The sequence below is a fragment of the Aristolochia californica genome, unplaced genomic scaffold (assembly GCF_029961685.1).
Source record: "Aristolochia californica isolate CCGP_79_NKW_82.1479 unplaced genomic scaffold, dmAriCali1.0.hap1 SCAF_1, whole genome shotgun sequence".
NCBI classification, from domain to species: Eukaryota; Viridiplantae; Streptophyta; class Magnoliopsida; order Piperales; family Aristolochiaceae; genus Aristolochia; species Aristolochia californica.
Genome location: NW_027181770.1, coordinates 26929207 through 26953056, shown reverse-complemented (window position 1 = coordinate 26953056; position 23850 = coordinate 26929207).

Sequence of the window (23850 nt, the reverse complement as noted above, 5' to 3'; positions counted from 1 at the left end):
ACAATCCCTAAAAATTACAGAAACTCTTTGGAATTATCTCTCTCTACATTTGTGCATTGTGCATTTCCATTCTACATGTACTCTTTTTTCTTCAAACAAAACTTTGAGTTTTCGCTCTCCCTTCATCCCGTAAACCAAAAAGGCAAATAGATCACAACAAAATGAAAATTTTGGAGTTCAAGTACAGAAAAAATTTAAAACAATAACAAATGTAAGAAAAGAAAATTTATTCACACACCACAAATGAACACAAAAGTTTTGTTGTCCAAGTTTGGGAAATTCCACTAGAGCAACCCCAACAGCTTGGAATTTTATAGGAAAGAGATTTCCTCCACACATGCTTTAAAAATGGATATGCATGTTTTAAACATGTTAAAGATGCAAATCACCTATGGATCCAAAGCTTTTGAAGAGAAAAACAAACGCTCATTAAATTCTTAACTGAACGTGCGGTGGGATATTTACCAGAGTCAAACAAGCCGTTATTTTGCCCATCTACAAAAAGTTGAGCCAACGATCAAGGATGATTGTAAAGTGATTTATCATGCGTAACAGGCTATATTACCCTAAGAAATGACTTATAAATTGGGAGTCAAGACTCAGTTAAAAATCCCTGCGTCCCCCCTTTTCCAGACGATTGCAAAACCATATATATAAAGACTAAGAAGAGCTTATAATCCCTAAAAATTATAGAAACTCTTTGGAATTATCTCGCTCTACATTTGTGCACTGTGAATTTTCATTTGAGATGTACACGTTTTTCACCAATCAAAACTTTGAGTTTTCGCTCTCCCTTCATCCCGTAAACCTAAAAGGCAAATAGATCATAACAAAATGAAAATTTTGGAGTTCATGTACAGAAAAAAATTTAAAACAATAACAAAGGTAAGTAAAGAAAATTTATTCACACACAAAAAATGAACACAAAAGTTTTGTTGTCCATGTTTGGGAAATTCCACTAGTTCAACCCTAACAACTTGGCATTTTATGAGAAAGGGATTTCCTCCACACATGCTTAAAAAATGGATTTGCATGTTTTAAACATGTTAAAGATGCAAATCACCTATGGATCCATTGCTTTTGAAGAGATTAACAAACGCTCATTAAATTCTCAAGTGAACGTGCGGTGGGATATTTACCCGAGTCGAACAAGCCATTATTTTGCCCATCTACAAAAAGCTGACCAAACGATCATGGATGATTGTAAAGTGATTTATCATCCGTAACGGGCTATATTACCCTAAGAAATGACTTATGGATTGGGAGTCAAGACTCAGTTAAAAATCCCTGCGTTCCCCCTTTTCCTGACGATTGCAAAACCTGATATACAAAAACTAAGAAGAGCTTACAATCCCTAAAAATTACAGACACACTTTGGAATTATCTCACTCTAAATTTGTGCACTGCGCATTTCCATTTAAGATATACACTTTTTTCATAAATCAAAAGTTTGAGTTTTCACTCTCCCTTCATCCAGTGAACCAAAAAGGGGAATAGATCACAATAAAATGAAAATTTTGGAGTTAAAGTACAGAAAAAATTTAAAACAATAAAAAATGTAAGTAAAGAAAATTTTTTCACACACCACAAATGAACACAATAGTTTTGTTGTCCAAGTTTGGGAAATTCCACTAGTTCAACCCTAACAGCTTGGAATTTTATAAGAAAGAGATTACCTCCACACATGCTTAAAAAATGGATTTGCATGTTTTAAACATGTTAAAGATGCAAATCTCCCATGGATCCATAGCTTTTGAAAAGAATAAGAAACGCTCATTAAATTCTCAAGTGAACGTGCGGTGGGATATTTACCCGAGTCAAACAAGCCATTATTTTGCCTGTCTACAAAAAGCTGACCAAACGATCATGGAAGATTGTAAAGTGATTTGTCATCCGTAACGGGCTATATTACCCTAAGAAATGACTTATGGATTGGGAGTCAAGATTCAGTTAAAAATCCTTGCCACCCCCTTTTTCCCGACGATTGCAAACCTGATATATAAAAACTAAGAAGAGCTTACAATTCCTAAAAATTACAGAAACTCTTTGGAATTATCTCGCTCTACATTTTTGCATTGTGCATTTTAATTTTTGATGTACTCTTTTTTCATTAATCAAAACTTTGAGTTTTCGCTCTCCCTTCATCCCGTAAACCAAAAAGGCAAATAGATCACAACAAAAAGAAAATTTTAGAGTTCATGTACGGAAAAAAATTTAAAACAATGACAAATGTAAGTAAAGAAATTTTTTTCACACACCTCCAATTAAAAGAAAAATTTTCTTGTCCAAGTTTGGAAAATTCCACTAGTGCAACTCCAACAGCTTTGAATTTTATAAGAAAGAGATTTCCTCCACACATGCTTAAAAAATTTATTTGCATGTTTTAAACATGTTAAAGATGCAAATCACCTATGGATCTATAGGTTTTGAAGAGAATAACAAACGCTCATTAAATTCTCAAGTGAACGTGCGGTGGGATATTTACCCGAGTCAAACAAGCCATTATTTTGCCCATCTACAAAAAGCTGACCCAACGATCATGGATGATTGTAAAGTGATTTATCTTGCGTAACGGGCTATATTACCCTAATAAATGACTTATAGATTGGGAGTCAAGATTCAGTTAAAAATCCCTGTCTCCCCGTTTTACCCGACGATTACAAAACCTCCATTATAAAAACTAAGAAGTGCTTACAATCCCTAAAAATTACAGAAAATCTTTGGAATTATCTCTCTCTACATTTGTGCATTATGCATTTCCATTTTACATGTACTCTTTTTTCTTAAAACAAAAATTTGAGCTTTCACTCTCCCTTCATCCCGTAAACCAAAAAGGCAAATAGATCACAACAAAATGAAAATTTTGGAGTTTAAGTACGGAAAAAATTTAAAACAATAACAAGTGTCAGTAAAGAAAATTTATTCACACACCACAAATGAACACAAAAGTTTTGTTGTCCAAATTTGGGAAATTCCACTAGTGCAAGCACAACAACTTGGAATTTTATAGCAAAGAGATTTCCTCCACACATGCTTTAAAAATGGATATGCATGTTTTAAGCAAGTTAAAGATGCAAATCACCTATGCATCCATAGCTTTTGAAGAGAATAACTAACGCTCATTAAATTCTCAACTGAACGTGCAGTGGGATATTTACCAGAGTCAAACAAGCCATTATTTTGCCCTTCTACAAAAAGTCGACCCAACGATCATGGATGATTGTAAAGTGATTTATCATGCGTAACGGGCTATATTACCCTAAGAAATGACTTATGGATTGGGAGTAAAGACTCAGTTAAAAATCCCTGCGTCCCCCCTTTTCCCGACGATTGGAAAACCTGATATATAAAAATTAAGAAGAGCTTACAATCCCTAAAAATTACAGAAAGTCTTTGGAATTATCTCTCTCTAAATATGTGCACTGCGCATTTCCATTTTAGATATACACTTTTTTCATAACTCAAAACTTTGAGTTTTCGCTCTCCCTTCATCCGGTGAACCAAAAAGGCGAATAGATCACAATAAAATGAAAATTTTGGAGTTAAAGTACGGAAAAATTTAAAACAATAAAAAATGTATGTAAAGAAAATTTATTACCACACCACAAATGAACACAAAAGTTTTGTTGTCCAAGTTCGGGAAATTCCACTAGTTCAACCCTAACAGCTTGGATTTTATAAGAAAGAGATTACCTCCACACAGGCTTAAAAAATGGATTTGCATGTTTTAAACATGTTAAAGATGCAAATCACCCATGGATCCATAGCTTTTGAAAAGAATAAGAAACGCTCAGTAAATTCTCAAGTGAACGTGTGGTGGGATATTTACCCGAGTCAAACAAGCCATTATTTTGCCCGTCTACAAAAAGCTGACCCAACGATCATGGATGATTTTAAAGTGATTTATCATCCGTAACGGGCTATATTACCCTAAGAAATGACTTATGGATTGGGAGTCAAGACTCAGTTAAAAATCCTTGCCTCCCCCATTTTCCCGACGATTGCAAACCTGATATATAAAAACTAAGAAGAGCTTACAATCCCTAAAAATTACAGAAACTCTCTGGAATTATCTCGCTCTACATTTTAGCACTGTGCATTTTCATTTTAGATGTACTCTTTTTTCTTAAATCAAAACTTTGAGTTTTCGCTCTCCCGTCATCCCGTCAACCAAAAAGGCGAATAGATCACAACAAAAAGAAAATTTTAGAGTTTATGTACGGAAAAAAATTTAAAACAATGAGAAATGTAAGTAAGGAAAATTTTTTCACACACCACAATTTCAAAGAAAAGTTTTGTTGTCCAAGTTTGGGAAATTCCACTAGTGCAACCCCAACAGCTTGTAATTTTATAAGAAAGAGATTTCCTCCACACATGCTTTAAAAATGGATACGCATGTTTTAAACATGTTAAAGATGCAAATCACCTATGGATCCAAAGCTTTTGAAGAGAATAGAAAACCCTCATTAAATTCTCAAGTGAACGTGCGGTGAGATATTTACCCGAGTCAAACAAGCCATTATCTTGCCCATCTACAAAAAGCTGACCCAACAATCATGGATGATTGTAAAGTGATTTATCATGTGTAACGGTCTATATTACCCTAATAAAAGACTTATGGATTGGGAGTCAAGACTGTTAAAAATCCCTGCCTCCCCCTTTTTCCCGAAGATTGCAAAACCTGATATATAAAAATTAAGAAGAGCTTACAATCCGTAAAAATTACAGAAACACTTTGGAATTATCTCACTCTACATTTGTGCACTGTGCATTTTCATTTTAGATGTACACTTTTTACATCAATCAAAACTTTGAGTTTTCGCTTTCCCTTCAACCCGCAAACCAAAAAGGCAAATAGATCACACCAAAATGAAAATTTTAGAGTTCATGTACGGAACACAATTTAAAACAATAACAAATGTAAGTAAAGAAAATTTATTCACACACCTCAAATGAACACAAAATTTTTGTTGTCAAAGTTTGGAAAATTCCACTAGTTCAACCCTAACAGCTTGGAATTTTATAAGAAAGTGATTTCCTCCACACAAGCTTAAAAAATTGATTTGCATGTTTTAAACATGTTAAAGATGCAAATCACCTATGGATCCATAGCTTTTGAAGAGAATAACAAACGCTCATTAAATTCTCAAGTGAACGTGCGGTGGGATAATTACCCGAGTCAAACATGCCATTTTTTTTGCCCATCTACAAAAAGCTGACCCAACAATCATGGATGATTGTAAAGTGATTTATCAAGCGTAACGGTCTATATTACCCTAATAAATGACTTATGGATTGGGAGTCAAGACTCAGTTAAAAATCCCTGCCTCCCCCTTTTTCCCGACGATTACAAAACATGATTTATAAAAACTAAGAAGAGCTTACAATCCCTAAAAATTGCAGAAAATCTTTGGAATTATCTCTCTCTACATTTTTGCATTATCAATTTCAATTCAACATGTACTCTTTCTTCTTAAAACAAAACTTTGAGTTTTCGCTCTCCCTTCATCCCGTAAACCAAAAAGGAAAATAGATCACAACAAAATGAAAATTTTGGAGTTCAAGTACGGGAAAAATTTAACACAATAAACAATTGTTAGTAAAAATAATATATTCACACACCACAAATGAACACAAAAGTTTTATTGTCGAAGTTTGGAAAATTCCAATAGTTCAACCCCAACAGCTTGGAATTTTAGGAAGGAGATTTCCGCCACACATGCTTTAAAAATGGATATGCATGTTTTAAACATGTTAAATATGCAAATCACGTATGGATCCAAAGCTTTTGAAGAGAATAACAAACGCTCATTATATTCTCAAGTGAACGTGCGGTGGGATATTTACCCGAATCAAACAAGCCATTATTTTGCCCATCTACAAAAAGCTGACCCAACGATCATGGATGATTGTAAAGTGATTTATCATGCGTAACGGGCTATACTACCCTAATAAATGACTTATGGATTGGGAGTCAAGACTCAGTTAAAAATCCCTGCCTCCCCCTTTTTCCCGACGATTGCAAAACCTGATATATAAAAACTAAGAAGAGCTTACAATCCCTAAAAATTGCAGAAACTCTTTGGAATTATCTCGCTTTACATTTGTGCACTGTGCATTTCCATTTTAGATGTACACTTTTTTCATAAATCAAACCTTTGAGTTTTCCCTCTCGATTCATCCCGTAAACAAAAAACGCAAATAGATTACAACAAAATGAAAATTTTGGAGTTCAAGTACGGAAAAAATTTAAAACAATAACAAATGTAAGTAAAGGAGATTTTTTCACACATGACAAATGAGCACAAAAGTTTTGTAGTCCAAGTTTGGGAAATTCCACTCATTCAACCCTAACAGCTTGGAATTTTATAAGAAAGAGATTTCCTCCCCACATGCTTAAAAAATTAATTTGCATGTTTTAAACATGTTAAAGATGCAAATAACCTATGGATCCATAGGTTTTGAAGAAAATAACAAACTCTCATTAAATTCTCAAGTGAACGTGCGGTGGGATATTTACCCGAGTCAAACAAGCCATTATTTTGCCCATCTACAAAAAGCTGACCCAACGATCATGGATGATTGTAAAGTGATTTATCTTGCATAACGGGCTATATTACCCTAATAAATGACTTATAGATTGGGAGTCAAGACTCAATTAAAAATCCCTGCCTCCCCGTTTTTCCCGACGATTACAAAACCTGATTTATAAAAACTATGAAGAGCTTACAATCCCTGAAAATTACAGAACATCTTTGGAATTATCTCTCTCTACATTTGTGCATTATGCATTACCATTCTACATGTACTCTTTTTTCTTAAAACAAAACTTTGAGTTTTCGCTCTCCCTTCATCCCGTAAACCGAAAAGGCAAATAGATCACAACAAAATGAGAATTTTTGAGTTCAAGTACGGAAAAAATTTAACACAATAACAATTGTTAGTAAAGAAAATCTATTCACACACCACAAATGAACACAAAAGTTTTGTTGTCGAAGTTTGGGAAATTCCAATAGTTCAACCCCAATAGCTTGGAATTTTAGGAAAGAGATTTCCTTCACACATGCTTTAAAAATGGATATGCATATTTTAAACATGTTAAAGATGCAAATCACCTATGGATCCAAAGCTTTTGAAGAGAATTACAAACGCTCATTAAATTCTCAAGTGAACGTGCGGTCTGATATTTACCCGAGTCAAACAAGCAATTATTTTGCCCATCTACAAAATGCTGACCCAACGATCATGGATGATTTTAAAGTGATTTGTCATCCGTAACGGGCTATATTACCCTAAGAAATGACTTATGGATTGGGAGTCAAGACTCAGTTAAAAATCCTTGCCTCCCCCATTTTCCCGACGATTGCAAACCTGATATATAAAAACTAAGAAGAGCTTACAATCCCTAAAAATTACAGAAACTCTCTGGAATTATCTCGCTCTACATTTTAGCACTGTGCATTTTCATTTTAGATGTACTCTTTTTTCTTAAATCAAAACTTTGAGTTTTCGCTCTCCCGTCATCCCGTAAACCAAAAAGGCGAATAGATCACAACAAAAAGAAAATTTTAGAGTTCATGTACGGAAAAAAATTTAAAACAATGAGAAATGTAAGTAAGGAAAATTTTTTCACACACCACAATTTCAAAGAAAAGTTTTGTTGTCCAAGTTTGGGAAATTCCACTAGTGCAACCCCAACAGCATGTAATTTTATAAGAAAGAGATTTCCTCCACACATGCTTTAAAAATGGATACGCATGTTTTAAACATGTTAAAGATGCAAATCACCTATGGATCCAAAGCTTTTGAAGAGAATAGAAAACCCTCATTAAATTCTCAAGTGAACGTGCGGTGAGATATTTACCCGAGTCAAACAAGCCATTATCTTGCCCATCTACAAAAAGCTGACCCAACGATCATGGATGATTGTAAAGTGATTTATCATGTGTAACGGTCTATATTACCCTAATAAAAGACTTATGGATTGGGAGTCAAGACTCTGTTAAAAATCCCTGCCTCCCCCTTTTTCCCGAAGATTGCAAAACCTGATATATAAAAATTAAGAAGAGCTTACAATCCCTAAAAATTTCAGAAACACTTTGGAATTATCTCACTCTACATTTGTGCACTGTGCATTTTCATTTTAGATGTACACTTTTTACATCAATCAAAATTTTGAGTTTTCGCTTTCCCTTCGTCCCGCAAACCAAAATGGCAAATAGATCACACCAAAATGAAAATTTTAGAGTTCATGTACGGAACACAATTTAAAACAATAACAAATGTAAGTAAAGAAAATTTATTCACACACCTCAAATGAACACAAAATTTTTGTTGTCAATGTTTGGAAAATTCCACTAGTTCAACCCTAACAGCTTGGAATTTTATAAGAAAGTGATTTCCTCCACATAAGCTTAAAAAATTGATTTGCATGTTTTAAACATGTTAAAGATGCAAATCACCTATGGATCCATAGCTTTTGAAGAGAATAACAAACGCTCATTAAATTCTCAAGTGAACGTGCGGTGGGATAACTACCCGAGTCAAACATGCCATTATTTTTGCCCATCTACAAAAAGCTGACCCAACAATCATGGATGATTGTAAAGTGATTTATCAAGCGTAACGGTCTATATTACCCTAATAAATGACTTATGGATTGGGAGTCAAGACTCAGTTAAAAATCCCTGCCTCCCCCTTTTTCCCGACGATTGCAAAACCTGATATATAAAAACTAAGAAGAGCTTACAATCCCTAAAAATTGCAGAAACTCTTTGGAATTATCTCGTTTTACATTTGTGCACTGTGAATTTCCATTTTAGATGTACACTTTTTTCATAAATCAAACCTTTGAGTTTTCCCTCTCGATTCATCCCGAAAACAAAAAACGCAAATAGATTACAACAAAATGAAAATTTTGGAGTTCAAGTACGGAAAAAATTTAAAACAATAACAAATGTAAGTAAAGGAGATTTTTTCACACACGAAAAATGAGCACAAAAGTTTTGTAGTCCAAGTTTGGGAAATTCTACTCATTCAACCCTAACTGTTGGAATTTTATAAGAAAGAGATTTCCTCCCCACATGCTTAAAAAATTAATTTGCATGTTTTAAACATGTTAAAGATGCAAATAACCTATGGATCCATAGGTTTTGAAGAAAATAACAAACTCTCATTAAATTCTCAAGTGAACGTACGGTGGGATATTTACCCGAGTCAAACAAGCCATTATTTTGCCCATCTACAAAAAGCTGACCCAACGATCATGGATGATTGTAAAGTGATTTATCTTGCGTAACGGGTTATATTACCCTAATAAATGACTTATAGATTGGGAGTCAAGACTCAATTAAAAATCCCTGCCTCCCCGTTTTTCTCGACGATTACAAAACCTGATTTATAAAAACTATGAAGAGCTTACAATCCCTGAAAATTACAGAACATCTTTGGAATTATCTCTCACTACATTTGTGCATTATGCATTACCATTCTACATGTACTCTTTTTTCTTAAAACAAAACTTTGAGTTTTCGCTCTCCCTTCATCCCGTAAACCGAAAAGGCAAATAGATCACAACAAAATGAAAATTTTTGAGTTCAAGTACGGAAAAAATTTAAGACAATAACAATTGTTAGTAAAGAAAATCTATTCACACACCACAAATGAACACAAAAGTTTTGTTGTCGAAGTTTGGGAAATTCCAATAGTTCAACCCCAACAGCTTGGAATTTTAGGAAAGAGATTTCCTTCACACATGCTTTAAAAATGGATATGCATGTTTTAAACATGTTAAAGATGCAAATCACCTGTGAATCCAAAGCTTTTGAAGAGAATTACAAACGCTCATTAAATTCTCAAGTGAACGTGCGGTTGGATATTTACCCGAGTCAAACAAGCAATTATTTTGCCTGTCTATAAAAAGCTGACCAAACGATCATGGAAGATTGTAAAGTGATTTGTCATCCATAACGGGCTATATTACCCTAAGAAATGACTTATGGATTGGGAGTCAAGACTCAGTTAAAAATCCTTGCCTCCCCCTTTTTCCCGACGATTGCAAACCTGATGTATAAAAACTAAGAAGAGCTTACAATCCCTAAAAATTACAGAAACTCTTTGGAATTATCTCGCTCTACATTTTTGCACTGTGCATTTTAATTTTTGATGTACTCTTTTTTCATTAATCAAAACTTTGAGTTTTCGCTCTCCCTTCATCCCGTAAACCAAAAAGGCAAATAGATCACAGCAAAAAGAAAATTTTAGAGTTCATGTACGGAAAAAAATTTAAAACAATGACAAATGTAAGTAAAGAAAATTTTTTCACACACCACCAATTAAAAGAAAAGTTTTGTTGTCCAAGTTTGGAAAATTCCACCAGTGCAACTCCAACAGGTTGGTATTTTATAAGTAAGAGATTTCCTCCAGACATGCTTTAAAAGTGGATATGCATGTTTTAAACATGTTAAAGATGCAAATCACCTCTGGATCCAAAGCTTTTGAAGAGAATAGCAAACTCTCATTAAGTTCGTGCGGTGAGATATTTACCCGAGTCAAACAAGCCATTATTTTGCCCATCTACAAAAAGCTGACACAACGATCATGGATGATTGTAAAGTGATCTATCATGTGTAACGGGCTATATTACCCTAGTAAATGATTTATGGATTGGGAGTCAAGACTTAGTTAAAAATCCCTGCCTCCCCCTTTTTCCCGACGATTGCAAAACCTGATATATAAAAACTAAGAAGAACTTATAATCCCTAAAAATTACAGAAACTCTTTGGAATTATCTCGCTCTACATTTGTGCACTGTGCATTTACATTTTAGATGTACATTTTTTTCTTAAAATAAAACTTTGAGTTTTCCCTCTCCCTTCATCCCGTAAAGGAAAAAGGCAAATAGATCACAACAAAATGAAAATTTTGGCGTTCAAGTACGGAAAAAATTTTACACAATAAACAATTGTTAGTAAAGAAAATTTATTCACACACCACAAATGAACACAAAAGTTTTATTGTCGAAGTTTGGAAAATTCCAACAGTTCAACCCCAACAGCTTGGAATTTTAGGAAGGAGATTTCCGCCACACATGCTTTAAAAATGGATATGCATGTTTTAAACATGTTAAATATGCAAATCACGTATGGATCCAAAGCTTTTGAAGAGAATAACAAACGCTCATTATATTCTCAAGTGAACGTGCGGTGGGATATTTACCCGATTCAAACAAGCCATTATTTTGCCCATCTACAAAAAGCTGACCCAACGATCATGGATGATTGTAAAGTGATTTATCATGCGTAACGAGCTATACTACCCTAATAAATGACTTATGGATTGGGAGTCAAGACTCAGTTAAAAATCCCCGCTTCCCCCTTTTTCCCGACGATTGCAAAACCTGATATATAAAAACTAAGAAGAGCTTACAATCCCTAAAAATTGTAGAAACTCTTTGGAATTATCTCGCTTTATATTTTTGCACTGTGCATTTCCATTTTAGATGTACACTTTTTTCATAAATCAAACCTTTGAGTTTTCACTCTCCATTCATCCCGTAAACAAAAAACACAAATAGATTACAACAAAATGAAAATTTTGGAGTTCAAGTACGGAAAAAATTTAAAACAATAACAAATGTAAGTAAAGGAGATTTTTTCACACACGACAAATGAGCACAAAAGTTTCGTTGTCCAAGTTTGGGAAATTCCACTCGTTCAACCCTAACAGCTTGGAATTTTATAAGAAAGAGATTTCCTCCCCACATGCTTAAAAAATTAATTTGCATGTTTTAAACATGTTAAAGATGCAAATCACCTATGGATCCATAGGTTTTGAAGAGAATAACAAACGCTCATTAAATTCTCAAGTGAACGTGCGGTGGGATTATTACCCGAGTCAAACAAGCCATTATTTTGCCCATCTACAAAAAGATGACCCAACGATCATGGATGACTGTAAAGTGATTTATCTTGCGTAACGGGCTATATTACCCTAATAAATGACTTATAGATTGGGAGTCAAGACTCAATTAAAAATCCCTGCCTCCCCGTTTTTCCCGACGATTAAGAAACCTGATTTATAAAAACTAAGAAGAGCTTACAATCCCTGAAAATTACAGAACATCTTTGGAATTATCTCTCTCTACATTTGTGCATTATGCATTACCATTCTACATGTACTCTTTTTTCTTAAAACAAAACTTTGAGTTTTCGCTCTCCCTTCATCCCGTAAACCAAAAAGGCAAATAGATCACAACAAAATGAAAATTTTTGAGTTCAAGTACGGAAAAAATTTAACACAATAAAAATTGTTAGTAAAGAAAATCTATTCACACACCACAAATCAACACAAAAGTTTTGTTGTCGAAGTTTGGGAAATTCCAATAGTTCAACCCCAACAGCTTGGAATTTTAGGAAAGAGATTTCCTTCACACATGCTTTAAAAATGGATATGCATGTTTTAAACATGTTAAAGATGCAAATCACCTATGGATCCAAAGCTTTTGAAGAGAATTACAAACGCTCATTAAATTCTCAAGTGAACGTGCGGTTGGATATTTACCCGAGTCAAACAAGTCATTATTTTGCCCATCTGCAAATAGCTGACCCAACGATCATGGATGATTGTAAAGTGATTTATCATGTGTAACGGGCTATATTACCCTAAAAAATGACTTATGGATTGGGAGTCAAGACTCAGTTAAAAATCCCTGCCTCCCCCTTTTTCCCGATGATTGCAAAACCTGATATATAAAAACTAAGAAGAGCTTATAATCCCTAAAAATTACAGAAACTCCTTGGAATTATCTCGCTCTACATTTGTGCACTGTGCATTTCCATATTAGATGTTCAATTTTTTCTTTAAATAAAACTTTGAGTTTTCCCTCTCCCTTCATCCCGTAAAGGAAAAAGGCAAATAGATCACAAAAAAATGAAAATTTTGGAGTTCAAGTACGGAAAAAATTTTACACAATAAACAATTGTTAGTAAAGAAAATTTATTCACACACCACAAATGAACACAAAAGTTTCATTGTCGAAGTTTGGAAAATTCCAATAGTTCAACCCCAACAGCTTGGAATTTTAGGAAGGAGATTTCCGCCACACATGCTTTAAAAATGGATATGCATGTTTTAAACATGTTAAATATGCAAATCACGTATGGATCCAAAGCTTTTGAAGAGAATAACAAACGCTCATTAAATTCTCAAGTGAACGTGCGGTGGGATATTTACCCGAGTCAAACAAGCCATTATTTTGCCCATCTACAAAAAGATGACCCAACGATCATGGATGATTGTAAAGTGATTTATCTTGCGTAACGGGCTATATTACCCTAATAAATGACTTATAGATTGGGAGTCGAGACTCAATTAAAAATCCCTGCCTCCCCGTTTTTCCCGACGATTACAAAACCTGATTTATAAAAACTAAGAAGAGCTTACAATCCCTGAAAATTACAGAACATCTTTGGAATTATCTCTCTCTACATTTGTGCATTATGCATTACCATTCTACATGTACTCTTTTTTCTTAAAACAAAACTTTGAGTTTTCGCTCTCCCTTCATCCCGTAAACCAAAAAGGCAAATAGATCACAACAAAATGAAAATTTTTGAGTTCAAGTACGGAAAAAATTTAACACAATAACAATTGTTAGTAAAGAAAATCTATGCACACACCACAAATCAACACAAAAGTTTTGTTGTCGAAGTTTGGGAAATTCCAATAGTTCAACCCCAACAGCTTGGAATTTTAGGAAAGAGATTTCCTTCACACATGCTTTAAAAATGGATATGCATGTTTTAAACATGTTAAAGATGCAAATCACCTATGGATCCAAAGCTTTTGAAGAGAATTACAAACGCTCATTAAATTCTCAAGTGAACGTGCGGTTGGATATTTACCCGAGTCAAACAAGTCATTATTTTGCCCATCTGCAAATAGCTGACCCAACGATCATGGATGATTGTAAAGTGATTTATCATGTGTAACGGGCTATATTACCCTAAAAAATGACTTATGGATTGGGAGTCAAGACTCAGTTAAAAATCCCTGCCTCCCCCTTTTTCCCGACGATTGCAAAACCTGATATATAAAAACTAAGAAGAGCTTATAATCCCTAAAAATTACAGAAACTCCTTGGAATTATCTCGCTCTACATTTGTGCACTGTGCATTTCCATATTAGATGTTCAAGTTTTTTCTTTAAATAAAACTTTGAGTTTTCCCTCTCCCTTCATCCCGTAACGGAAAAAGGCAAATAGATCACAAAAAAATGAAAATTTTGGAGTTCAAGTACGAAAAAAATTTTACACAATAAACAATTGTTGGTAAAGAAAATTTATTCACACACCACAAATGAACACAAAAGTTTCATTGTCGAAGTTCGGAAAATTCCAATAGTTCAACCCCAACAGCTTGGAATTTTAGGAAGGAGATTTCCGCCACACATGCTTTAAAAATGGATATGCATGTTTTAAACATGTTAAATATGCAAATCACGTATGGATCCAAAGCTTTTGAAGTGGATAACAAACGCTCATTATATTCTCAAGTGAACGTGCGATGGGATATTTACCCGAATCAAACAAGCCATTATTTTGCCCATCTACAAAAAGCTGACCCAACGATCATGGATGATTGTAAAGTGATTTATCATGCGTAACGGGCTATACTACCCTAATAAATGACTTATGGATTGGGAGTCAAGACTCAGTTAAAAATCCCTGCCTCCCCCTTTTTCCTGACGATTGCAAAACCTAATATATAAAAACTAAGAAGAGCTTACAATCCCTAAAAATTGCAGAAACTCTTTGGAATTATCTCGCTTTACATTTGTGCACTGTGCATTTCCATTTTAGATGTACACTTTTTTCATAAATCAAACCTTTGAGTTTTCACTCTCCATTCATCCCGTAAACAAAAAACACAAATAGATTACAACAAAATGAAAATTTTGGAGTTCAAGTACGGAAAAAATTTAAAACAATAACAAATGTAAGTAAAGGAGATTTTTTCACACAAGACAAATGAGCACAAAAGTTTTGTGGTCCAAGTTTGGGAAATTCCACTCGTTCAACCCTAACAGCTTGGAATTTTATAAGAAAAAGATTTCCTCCCCACATGCTTAAAAAATTAATTTGCAAGTTTTAAACATGTTAAAGATGCAAATCACCTATGGATCCATAGGTTTTGAAGAGAATAACAAACGCTCATTAAATTCTCAAGTGAACGTGCGGTGGGATTATTACCCGAGTCAAACAAGCCATTATTTTGCCCATCTACAAAAAGATGACCCAACGATCATGGATGATTGTAAAGTGATTTATCTTGCGTAACGGGCTATATTACCCTAATAAATGACTTATAGATTGGGAGTCAAGACTCAATTAAAAATCCCTGCCTCCCCGTTTTTCCCGACGATTACAAAACCTGATTTATAAAAACAAAGAAGAGCTTACAATCCCTGAAAATTACAGAACATCTTTGGAATTATCTCTCTCTACATTTGTGCATTATGCATTACCATTCTACATGTACTATTTTTTCTTAAAACAAAACTTTGAGTTTTCGCTCTCCCTTCATCCCGTAAACCAAAAAGGCAAATAGATCACAACAAAATGAAAATTTTTGAGTTCAAGTACGGAAAAAATTTAACACAATAACAATTGTTAGTAAAGAAAATCTATTTACACACCACAAATGAACACAAAAGTTTTATTGTCGAAGTTTGGGAAATTCCAATAGTTCAACCCCAACAGCTTGGAATTTTAGGAAAGAGATTTCCTTCACACATGCTTTAAAAATGGATATGCATTTTTTAAACATGTTAAAGATGCAAATCACCTATGGATCCAAAGCTTTTGAAGAGAATTACAAACGCTCATTAAATTCTCAAGTGAACGTGCGGTTGGATATTTACCCGAGTCAAACAAGCAATTATTTTGCCTGTCTATAAAAAGCTGACCAAACGATCATGGAAGATTGTAAAGTGATTTGTCATCCGTAACGGGCTATATTACCCTAAGAAATGACTTATGGATTGGGAGTCAAGACTCAGTTAAAAATCCTTGCCTCCCCCTTTTTCCCGACGATTGCAAACCTGATATATAAAAACTAAGAAGAGCTTACAATCCCTAAAAATTACAGAAACTCTTTGGAATTATCTCGCTCTACATTTTTGCACTGTGCATTTTAATTTTTGATGTACTCTTTTTTCATTAATCAAAACTTTGAGTTTTCGCTCTCCCTTCATCCCGTAAACCAAAAAGGCAAATAGATCACAGCAAAAGGAAAATTTTAGAGTTCATGTACGGAAAAAAATTTAAAACAATGACAAATGTAAGTAAAGAAAAGTTTTGTTGTCCAAGTTTGGAAAATTCCACTAGTGCAACTCCAATAGGTTGGTATTTTATAAGAAAGAGATTTCCTCCAGACATGCTTTAAAAGTGGATATGCATGTTTTAAACATGTTAACGATGCAAATCACCTCTGGATCCAAAGCTTTTGAAGAGAATAGCAAACTCTCATTAAATTCGTGCGGTGAGATATTTACCCGAGTCAAACAAGCCATTATTTTGCCCATCTACAAAAAGCTGACACAACGATCATGGATGATTGTAAAGTGATCTATCATGTGTAACGGGCTATATTACCCTAGTAAATGATTTATGGATTGGGAGTCAAGACTTAGTTAAAAATCCCTGCCTCCCCCTTTTTCCCGACGATTGCAAAACCTGATATATAAAAACTAAGAAGAACTTATAATCCCTAAAAATTACAGAAACTCTTTGGAATTATCTCGCTCTACATTTGTGCACTGTGCATTTACATTTTAGATGTACATTTTTTTCGTAAAATAAAACTTTGAGTTTTCCCTCTCCCTTCATCCCGTAAAGGAAAAAGGCAAATAGATCACAACAAAATGAAAATTTTGGAGTTCAAGTACGGAAAAAATTTTACACAATAAACAATTGTTAGTAAAGAAAATTTATTCACACACCACAAATGAACACAAAAGTTTTATTGTCGAAGTTTGGAAAATTCCAACAGTTCAACCCCAACAGCTTGGAATTTTAGGAAGGAGATTTCCGCCACACATGCTTTAAAAATGGATATGCATGTTTGAAACATGTTAAATATGCAAATCACGTATGGATCCAAAGCTTTTGAAGAGAATAACAAACGCTCATTATATTCTCAAGTGAACGTGCGGTGGGATATTTACCCGATTCAAACAAGCCATTATTTTGCCCATCTACAAAAAGCTGACCCAACGATCATGGATGATTGTAAAGTGATTTATCATGCGTAACGAGCTATACTACCCTAATAAATGACTTATGGATTGGGAGTCAAGACTCAGTTAAAAATCCCCGCCTCCCCCTTTTTCCCGACGATTGCAAAACCTGATATATAAAAACTAAGAAGAGATTACAATCCCTAAAAATTGCAGAAACTCTTTTGAATTATCTCGCTTTACATTTGTGCACTGTGCATTTCCATTTTAGATGTACACTTTTTTCATAAATCAAACCTTTGAGTTTTCACTCTCCATTCATCCCGTAAACAAAAAACACAAATAGATTACAACAAAATGAAAATTTTTGTGTTCAAGTACGGAAAAAATTTAAAATAATAACAAATATAAGTAAAGGAGATTTTTTCACACACGACAAATGAGCACAAAAGTTTCGTTGTCCATGTTTGGGAAATTCCGCTCGTTCAACCCTAACAGCTTGGAATTTTATAAGAAAAAGATTTCCTCCCCACATGCTTAAAAAATTAATTTGCAAGTTTTAAACATGTTAAAGATGCAAATCACCTATGGATCCATAGGTTTTGAAGAGAATAACAAACGCTCATTAAATTCTCAAGTGAACGTGCGGTGGGATTATTACCCGAGTCAAACAAGCCATTATTTTGCCCATCTACAAAAAGATGACCCAACGATCATGGATGATTGTAAAGTGATTTATCTTGCGTAACGGGCTATATTACCCTAATAAATGACTTATAGATTGGGAGTCAAGACTCAATTAAAAATCCCTGCCTCCCCGTTTTTCCCGACGATTACAAAACCTGATTTATAAAAACAAAGAAGAGCTTACAATCCCTGAAAATTACAGAACATCTTTGGAATTATCTCTCTCTACATTTGTGCATTATGCATTACCATTCTACATGTACTATTTTTTCTTAAAACAAAACTTTGAGTTTTCGCTCTCCCTTCATCCCGTAAACCAAAAAGGCAAATAGATCACAACAAAATGAAAATTTTTGAGTTCAAGTACGGAAAAAATTTAACACAATAACAATTGTTAGTAAAGAAAATCTATTTACACACCACAAATGAACACAAGTTTTATTGTCGAAGTTTGGGAAATTCCAATAGTTCAACCCCAACAGCTTGGAATTTTAGGAAAGAGATTTCCTTCACACATGCTTTAAAAATGGATATGCATGTTTTAAACATGTTAAAGATGCAAATCACCTATGGATCCAAAGCTTTTGAAGAGAATTACAAACGCTCATTAAATTCTCAAGTGAACGTGCGGTTGGATATTTACCCGAGTCAAACAAGTTATTATTTTGCCCATCTGCAAATAGCTGACCCAACGATCATGGATGATTGTAAAGTGATTTATCATGTGTAACGGGCTATATTACCCTAAAAAATGACTTATGGATTGGGAGTCAAGACTCAGTTAAAAATCCCTGCCTCCCCCTTTTTCCCGACGATTGCAAAACCTGATATATAAAAACTAAGAAGAGCTTATAATCCATAAAAATTACAGAAACTCCTTGGAATTATCTCGCTCTATATTTGTGCACTGTGCATTTCCATATTAGATGTTCAATTTTTTCTTTAAATAAAACTTTGAGTTTTCCCTCTCCCTTCATCCCGTAAAGGAAAAAGGCAAATAGATCACAAAAAAATGAAAATTTTGGAGTTCAAGTACGGAAAAAATTTTACACAATAAACAATTGTTAGTAAAGAAAATTTATTCACACACCACAAATGAACACAAAAGTTTCATTGTCGAAGTTTGGAAAATTCCAATAGTTCAACCCCAACAGCTTGGAATTTTAGGAAGGAGATTTCCGCCACACATGCTTTAAAAATGGATATGCATGTTTTAAACATGTTAAATATGCAAATCACGTATGGATCCAAAGCTTTTGAAGAGAATAACAAACGCTCATTATATTCTCAAGTGAACGTGCGGTGGGATATTTACCCGAATCAAACAAGCCATTATTTTGCCCATCTACAAAAAGCTGACCCAACGATCATGGATGATTGTAAAGTGATTTATCATGCGTAACGGGCTATACTACCCTAATAAATGACTTATGGATTGGGAGTCAAGACTCAGTTAAAAATCCCTGCCTCCCCCTTTTTCCTGATGATTGCAAAACCTAATATATAAAAACTCAGAAGAGCTTACAATCCCTAAAAATTGCAGAAACTCTTTGGAATTATCTCGCTTTACATTTGTGCACTGTGCATTTCCATTTTAGATGTACACTTTTTTCATAAATCAAACCTTTGAGTTTTCACTCTCCATTCATCCCGTAAACAAAAAACACAAATAGATTACAACAAAATGAAAATTTTGGAGTTCAAGTACGGAAAAAATTTAAAACAATAACAAATGTAAGTAAAGGAGATTTTTTCACACACGACAAATGAGCACAAAAGTTTTGTTGTCCAAGTTTGGGAAATTCCACTCGTTCAACCCTAACAGCTTGGAATTTTATAAGAAAGAGATTTCCTCCCCACATGCTTAAAAAATTAATTTGCATGTTTTAAACATGTTAAAGATGCAAATCACCTCTGGATCCATAGGTTTTGAAGAGAATAACAAACGCTCATTAAATTCTCAAGTGAACGTGCGGTGGGATATTTACCCGAGTCAAACAAGCCATTATTTTGCCCATCTACAAAAAGCTGACCCAACGATCATGGATGATTGTAAAGTGATTTATCTTGCGTAATGGGCTATATTACCCTAATAAATGACTTATAGATTGGGAGTCAAGACTCAATTAAAAATCCCTGCCTCCCCGTTTTTCCCGACGATTACAAAACCTGATTTATAAAAACTAAGAAGAGCTTACAATCCCTGAAAATTACAGAACATCTTTGGAATTATCTCTCTCTACATTTGTGCATTATGCATTACCATTCTACATGTACTCTTTTTTCTTAAAACAAAACTTTGAGTTTTCGCTCTCTCTTCATCCCGTAAACCAAAAAGGCAAATAGATCACAACAAAATGAAAATTTTTGAGTTCAAGTACGGAAAAAATTTAACACAATAACAATTGTTAGTGAAGAAAATTTATTCACACACCACAAATGAACACAAAAGTTTTGTTGTCGAAGTTTGGGAAATTCCAATAGTTCAACCCCAACAGCTTGGAATTTTAGGAAAGAGATTTCCTTCACACATGCTTTAAAAATGGATATGCATGTTTTAAACATGTTAAAGATGCAAATCACCTATGGACCCAAAGCTTTTGAAGAGAATTACAAATGCTCATTAAATTCTCAAGTGAACGTGCGGTTGGATATTTACTCGAGTCAAACAAGTCATTATTTTGCCCATCTGCAAATAGCTGACCTAACGATATGGATGATTGTAAAGTGCTTTATCATGTGTAACGGGCTATATTACCCTAAAAAATGACTTATGGATTGGGAGTCAAGACTCAGTTAAAAATCCTTACCTCCCCCTTTTTCCCGACAATTGCAAAACCTGATATATAAAAACTAAGAAGAGCTTATAATCCCTAAAAATTACAGAAACTCTTTGGAATTATCTCTCTCTACATTTGTGCACTGTGCATTTCCATTTTAGATGTACACTTTTTTCTTAAAATAAAACTTTGAGTTTTCCCTCTCCCTTCATCCCGTAAAGGAAAAAGGCAAATAGATCACAACAAAATGAAAATTTTGGAGTTCAAGTACGGAAAAAATTTTACACAATAAAAAATTGTTAGTAAATAAAATTTATTCACACACCACAAATGAACACAAAAGTTTTATTGTCGAAGTTTGGAAAATTCCAATAGTTCAACCCCAACAGCTTGGAATTTTAGGAAGGAGATTTCCGCCACATATGCTTAAAAAATGGATATGCATGTTTTAAACATGTTAAATATGCAAATCATGTATGGATCCAAAGCTTTTGAAGAGAATAACAAACGCTCATTATATTCTCAAGTGAACGTGCGGTGGGATATTTACCCGAATCAAACCAGCCATTATTTTGCCCATCTACAAAAAGCTGACCCAACGATCATGGATGATTGTAAAGTGATTTATCATGCGTAACGGGCTATACTACACTAAAAAAAGACTTATGGATTGGGAGTCAAGACTCAGTTAAAAATCCCTGCCTCCCCCTTTTTCCCGACGATTGCAAAACCTGATATATAAAAACTAAGAAGAGCTTACAATCCCTAAAAATTGCAGAAACGCTTTGGAATTATCTCGCTTTACATTTGTGCACTGTGCATTTCCATATTAGATGTACACTTTTTTCATAAATCAAACGTTTGAGTTTTCACTCTCCATTCATCCCGTAAACAAAAAACACAAATAGATTACAACATAATGAAAATTTTGGAGTTCAAGTACGGAAAAAATTTAAAACAATAACAAATGTAAGTAAAGGAGATTTTTTCACACACGACAAATGAGCACAAAAGTTTTGTAGTCCAAGTTTGGGAAATTCCACTCGTTCAACCCTAACAGCTTGGAATTTTATAAGAAAGAGATTTCCTCCCCACATGCTTAAAAAATTAATTTGCATGTTTTAAACATGTTAAAGATGCAAATCACCTATGGATCCATAGGTTTTGAAGAGAATAACAAACGCTCATTAAATTCTCAAGTGAACGTGCGGTGGGATATTTACCCGAGTCAAACAAGCCATTATTTTGCCCATCGACAAAAAGCTGACCCAACGATCATGGATGATTGTAAAGTGATTTATCTTGCGTAACGGGCTATATTACCCTAATAAATGACTTATGGATTGGGAGTCAAGACTCAATTAAAAATCCCTACCTCCCCGTTTTTCCCGACGATTATAAAACCTGATTTATAAAAACTAAGAAGAGCTTACAATCCCTGAAAATTACAGAACATCTTTGGAATTATCTCTCTCTACATTTGTGCATTATGCATTACCATTCTACATGTACTCTTTTTTCTTAAAACAAAACTTTGAGTTTTCGCTCTCCCTTCATCCCGTAAACCAAAAAGGCAAATAGATCACAACAAAATGAAAATTTTTGAGTTCAAGTACGGAAAATATTTAACACAATAACAATTGTTAGTAAAGAAAATTTATTCACACACCACAAATGAACACAAATGTTTTGTTGTCGAAGTTTGGGAAATTCCAATAGTTCAACCCCAACAGCTTGGAATTTTAGGAAAGAGATTTCCTTCACACATGCTTTAAAAATGGATATGCATGTTTTAAACATGTTAAAGATGCAAATCACCTATGGATCCAAAGCTTTTGAAGAGAATTACAAACGCTCATTAAATTCTCAAGTGAACGTGCGGTTGGATATTTACCCGAGTCAAACAAGTCATTATTTTGCCCATCTGCAAATAGCTGACCCAACTATCATGGATGATTGTAAAGTGATTTATCATGTGTAACGGGCTATATTACCCTAAAAAATGACTTATGGATTGGGAGTCAAGACTCAGTTAAAAATCCCTGCCTCCCCCTTTTTCCCGACGATTGCAAAACCTGATATATAAAAACTAAGAAGAGCTTATAATCCCTAAAAATTACAGAAAATCTTTGGAATTATCTCGCTCTACATTTGTGCACTGTGCATTTCCATTTAAGATGTACACTTTTTTCTTAAAATAAAACTTTGAGTTTTCCCTCTCCCTTCATCCCGTAAAGGAAAAAGGCAAATAGATCACAACAAAATGAAAATTTTGGAGTTCAAGTACCGAAAAAATTTAACACAATAAACAATTGTTAGTAAAGAAAATTTATTCACACACCACAAATGAACACAAAAGTTTTATTGTCGAAGTTTGGAAAATTCCAATAGTTCAACCCTAACAGCTTGGAATTTTAGGAAGGAGATTTCCGCCACACATGCTTTAAAAATGGATATGCATGTTTTAAACATGTTAAATATGCAAATCACGTATGGATCCAAAGCTTTTGAAGAGAATAACAAACGCTCATTATATTCTCAAGTGAACGTGCGGTGGGATATTTACCCGAATCAAATAAGCCATTCTTTTGCCCATCTACAAAAAGCTGACCCAACGATCATGGATGATTGTAAAGTGATTTATCATGCGTAACGGGCTATACTACCCTAATAAATGACTTATGGATTGGGAGTCAAGACTCAGTTAAAAATCCCTGCCTCCCCCTTTTTCCCGACGATTGCAAAACCTGATATATAAAAACTAAGAAGAGCTTACAATCCCTAAAAATTGCAGAAACTCTTTGGAATTATCTCGCTTTACATTTGTGCACTGTGCATTTCCATTTTAGATGTACACTTTTTTCATAAGTCAAACCTTTGAGTTTTCCCTCTCCATTCTTCCCGTAAACAAAAAACGCAAATAGATTACAACAAAATGAAAATTTTGGAGTTGAAGTACGGAAAAAATTTAAAACAATAACAAATGTAAGTAAAGGAGATTTTTTCACACACGACAAATGAGCATAAAAGTTTTGTAGTCCAAGTTTTGGAAATTCCACTCGTTCAACCCTAACAACTTGGAATTTTATAAGAAAGAGATTTCCTCCCCACATGCTTAAAAAACTAATTTGCATATTTTAAACAT